This window comes from Triticum aestivum, chromosome 6D, assembly GCF_018294505.1.
Source record: "Triticum aestivum cultivar Chinese Spring chromosome 6D, IWGSC CS RefSeq v2.1, whole genome shotgun sequence".
NCBI lineage: Eukaryota > Viridiplantae > Streptophyta > Magnoliopsida > Poales > Poaceae > Triticum > Triticum aestivum.
In genome coordinates this window covers 25,121,140-25,126,341 of record NC_057811.1, presented here as the reverse complement: position 1 = coordinate 25,126,341, position 5,202 = coordinate 25,121,140, and the positions used below count along the sequence as shown (strand labels likewise).

The following is a 5,202-nucleotide window of genomic DNA, read 5'->3' as shown; positions in this document are numbered from 1 at the left end:
CAAAATATGTGATGAGCTCGAGGAAGAGGGGAAGAACAAAGAGAAGAGGGGAAAGGGGAAGAACAGGGCGAGCTCGATCGCAGGTGGACGAAGGGTTTATATATGAGTACCTTTACTACCGGTTCGTGCCACGAACCGGTACTAAAGGTACTGGAGGGCCCCAGACTAACAACATCCTGCCACCACTCTCTTTAGCACCGGTTCGTACCACGAACTGGTGCTAAAGGTTCCCCACGAACCGGTACTAATGAGAGCGGCCAGCCTAGCCGTTGGAACCGACACTAATGGTCACATTAGTGTCGGCTCAAATACAGACCGGGACTAATAAGCTGAACATTAGACCATTTTTCTACTAGTGGAGTAAGAGCCTGACAACTAGGACACCTCTTCCGCCCCTTGACCGTCGCCTTGAAAACAAGCCGAGATGGTTCAACTATTGATTTTAGGAGGCATGAAAAACCATGTGCCGCTAACAAGAAAAGGTAGGGTGGGATCGGATCCCCTCGGCGGATACACTGAAAAGGTTTAAATTCATTGAGTTAGTTTTCCTTTGAACAAAACTGAATTTTTTCTATTGAAGAAGAAGAACTGAGAATATTGAATGTTACCCGCAAATGTACTACTCCCTTCATTCCTAAATATTTATCTTTCTACAGATTTAAACAAGTGACTACATACGGAGCAAAATGAATGAATCTACACTCTAAAATATGTCTATATACATCCGTATGTGGTATTCATTTGAAATCTCTAAAAAGATAAATATTTAGGAACAGAGGGAGTAGTTTTTTTAGAAGATTTTTTGTTTGAGACCTTTTTTGGAATATGCCACTGTACTAGTTTAATTGAAAAATATTCAGCCCAAGAACAACTCCTATCCGGGCTGGGCTTGAAGCCCAGTCAAGTGTTCCCCAAACCCTACCTAACCCACACGCTTCCAGTGTTCCAGGGGAGGCGCTCATCTCGCCGCCGGCATCAGATCGAATCCACGGCGATTCCGACGATGTCGCGCTTCGAGAAGGCCGTCCTCCTCTGCTTGGCCCTGTTCGCCGCATGGCACCTCTGCTCCACCCTGTTCGCCGACGCGCCTCCTCGTCCTGGTGGCCACTCTGCGGAGGAGAAAGCTGTAGTCAGCGGCGCGGCCGGGAACGCGTCGGGCCTGAGTCTCGCAAGGGAGGCCGGCGTCCGGGCGGCGGACGGAGCGGGGAGCAACTTCGTCATCTCGCCGCTGTCCATCCACGCGGCGCTCGCGTTGGTTGCCGCCGGCGATCAAGCTTGTGGGCAGGCTCAACGGCCTGACGCAGACGTCCTTCGCCTGCGGCGTGTGGGTAGACCGGAGGCAGGCGCTCAGGCCGGAGTTCATGGCCACCGGCGCGTCGCGGTACGGCGCCACAGCGGAATCTGTGGACTTCGTGTTCGGGGCCGAGCAGGCGAGGCGGCGCGTGAACGCCTTCGTGGCTGACGCGACGAAGCAGCTCATCCCCGAGATCCTCCCTCGCGGCTCCGTCGACTCCGACACGGTGGTGGTCCTTGCCAACGCGGTCTACTTCAAAGGAGCTTGGTCCCAGCCGTTCGACGTCTTCACCGCGCCGTTCCACATCCCGGGCGGCAGCACCGTGGGCGTGCCGTCCATGAAGACAGACCAGTCACAGTACATCGCGCTCTACCACGGCTTCAGGGCCCTGAAGCTGCCCTACAAGAACGATGTGCAGCAGCAAGCTGCATTCTACATGCTTATCCTTCTCCCGGACAGCGACACTCTCAGTCTCGCCGATCTCTACGACAAGGCGGTGTCGATGCCGGAGTTCGTCAAGAAGCACACGTCCGCAAGGAAGGTTCCAGTCGGACAGTTCATGGTCCCCAAGTTCAAGTTCACGTTCGAGTTCGAAGCGTCGTCGGACATGCAGAAGCTTGGTGTCACCAGGGCTTTCAATACCGGCAACTTCTCAGGCATGGTGAGTGGCGGGGATGAGCTCTCCATCACCGGGGTGTACCATAAGGCCACCATCGAGGTGGACGAGCTAGGCACCGTGGCCGCTGCAGCCACGGCCATCGTATTTGGGACTACTAGTGTGGGTCCAAGGGCACTGATGGATTTTGTGGCGGATCGGCCCTTCTTATTTGCCGTGGTTGAGGAGAGGACAAGCACGGTGTTGTTCCTGGGTCATGTTGTTAATCCTCAACTGGGCTAACTGAATTATTCCATAAAATGTGGAATCCTTTGGTTGTTGAATGAAACAATTGAACATTGTTTCTCAACTGGGCTGAATTAGCTAAAGGATGTGTTTCTTTTAGCTTTCTGAACCAGCTAATTAGTTAAAGGGTCTGTTTGGTTCAACTTAATTTGTAATTTCTGAACCAGATTCATGCCCAGGAATCCCCTGAGAAAGAAACTCCTGGGGGGCAACAATTGTTTCAAATTTTCTAATTTCTGAACCACATATCATTTCAGATGTCCCCATGTGCAATTTATGATTTGTGGAGTTGCTGTTGGCAACATATTTCTGCTCATTTCTCTGGTGCTTCATGCTCAGCTAGATTTTCAGGTGGATGCAGAAGCAGCGGTGGTACGTTGCGGATAGCAGCATCTATTCGAAGCTGATATCTGTCATGGGAAGGAAATGGCAGACACGGATGTCATGTGTCTCTTCTCTGAGATGCGCAACAGTGGTTGCAAGCCAGACACTTCGGTATACAATTCCCTTATCGGTGCTCATCTGCATTCACTGGGGGGCAAGAGTAAGGCTTTGGTGAAAGCTCTTGGCTATTTTGACAAGATGAAGGGCATGGAGACATGGAGAGATACCAGCCGAATATTGTGACGTACACCATCCTCTTGAGGGTGTGTGCTCGGGCTAGCGACACGAAACAGGTGGACATCCTTTTCAAGGATCTGGATGAAAGCCCAGTCTCTCTCTCTAGATATCTACCGCATATAATGGAGTGATTGACGGATATGGAAGAATGGCATGATCAAACGGATGGAATTTGGATCCTCCGTCAATAAACCCAGGAGAGTGCAAACCTGAAACTCTGCAAGAGAGTCATCTAGAGATTTTGCAAGCAATTCTAAAATGGCTAGTTCAAGCAAGCCAATGTTAAGTGCGTTGGGACCAGTTGGCGCCTCCGAGAAAAAACCCAATATATTACCCAATTCAAATTTTGCAAGCAACCCAAATACAAAGCAATTCAGAAACGGGCCACAGTTAAGCTTTTGGCAAGTAGCTTCTTGATAGGGGCTCTGTTCTGAACTGCTTCACAGTAGAATGTGTTCACAGTTGCTTGTACCAAGTGATATCCTAGGGAAAGGCCATCCATGTGATTGGTTACTTTGATTGAAACCATCCTAGATAGTGGAGTTCAAATTTTAAGGATATTTCTCATGTACATTCACCAAAAACAACCGATCCACATGGTACTGGAGCTATCTTATCCCGTTCAACATCAAGATACCCTTCTGTTTTTACTTTGGCAAGGGTTGCTTCTAAATTTCATATTGATGTTATAAAATCACAGTACCGTTTTTGTTTCATCGGTAAACTTGCTATACCTTCTATTACCAGGGATAGTATTGGCTGTGCTTCAGATAAGAGATGTCACATCTTTAAAAGTTTGTTATGGACTAGATCAGCATTTGGAAGAAACCCTCATCTCACACATCTCAGAATTTGGCATTCTGAAGTGGCGGAAGCTTAACAATGGCAAGTACCCCAACGCTCTCAATGATGGCCCGTGATGTGTTGGCCATCCCAATGTCCACGGTCAGTAGCAACATCAACAACTCTATTGTGAAGTTACATCACTTTGGTAGTGTTTTTAGAACATAGGCTGTGAGCTTGGTATGGTGCAGGTAATATCTTTAGTTGATGTGATCTGGGTTTTGTCCAACTTTTGCTGTAACCGCCTAAAATATAGCGCAGCATGCGATATTCTTGGATGCTATACATCTTTGTTATCATTTTTAGATTTTTTTCTGTGCTTTCTTGGATGGCATACTCACATTGATACCGGCCCCAGAATTGCATAATAAAAATGTTCAGTTTTGTTTTACGAATATCTCAATATTGTTGAAATATGAGATGGGCCTAGAGCCCATATAACAATTTCAGATTTAATCTCTAAGGGCCCATGTAGGTGGCATGACAAAGTGGTGGGAAGTTTAGTCCCATACCGCTAGTGGAAGGAGAGTTTGAGTGGTTTATAAGGGATTCTCTCCCTCATGCTATTGGAGCTTGAGAAGAAAAGAAGCCCTCGCGCACTCCTCCTCCGCTCGCCACAGGTTGCGGGATTGAGCCGAGCCGAGCTCACTCCTATGCGCTTCTTTTTGCCGGCGACTCCATCCCGTTCACCGCGTACACGGTTGACGGGAGAGCAGGCCTCAGGATCCTGTACGGGAGAGGGGCGATTAGGTTTTTGGGTAGCGACTACGCGACTGCTCGCTTCTGTTTATCTACGTCCGCATCACCATGTCGACCAACGCCGACCGTGCCGCCGCTGAGAAGGCCGAGGCCGACAAGAAGGCCGCCGAGGATGCCGCCGCGTGGCCGATTGGAGGGTATACATCGCTTATCCCTCTCGTGTTTCTTTCTGTTGTAGCAGTACTAGCGATATGCGTAGATGTTTCTACTATGTGCGTAGTACATATTCTGTTAGATCGTAATCAGTGTGTTATCAATGCTGTCCATGTCATGCTCATGATTTATTCATGGATTAATTTAATCGAAAAACTGCCTATTTACTCATCAATCCAAAAACCTAATCTGTGTAGGAGTTTTTCGAATTCTGGTTTTGCTGCTGCACTGAAACCGTCCCCGTTTACGGGGACGTACTTTAAGCGTTGGCAGACTAAAATCACCTTATGGCTCACGGCAATGAACGTGTTCTGGGTCGCCGGTGTGACTCCCACAGGTACGATCGCTCCTGAACAGGAGAAGGCGTTCAAGGAGGCCACTGTCGTGTTCCTCGGGGCAGTTCTGAGCGTGATTGGAGATAAGCTGGTTGACGCATATTTGCATGTGCGGTCTGCCAAGGACTTGTGGGAGGCGCTCGAATCTAAGTTCGGGGCGGCCGATGCTGGGAGCGAGATGTATATTATAGAGCAGTTCCACGATTACAAGATGGTTGAAAACGGTCCTGTATTGGAGCAGGCTCATGAGATAATATGCATTGTTAAGGAGCTTGAGCTTCTTAAGTGCGAGCTAC

General features: G+C 48.9%; 1 pseudogene; it reads left to right on the top strand.

Moving 5' to 3' along the window:
- The first annotated feature begins 936 nt into the window (after positions 1-936).
- Positions 937-2,822, top strand: LOC123140868 (putative serpin-Z12; annotated as a pseudogene).
- Positions 2,823-5,202: the final 2,380 nt, after the last annotated feature.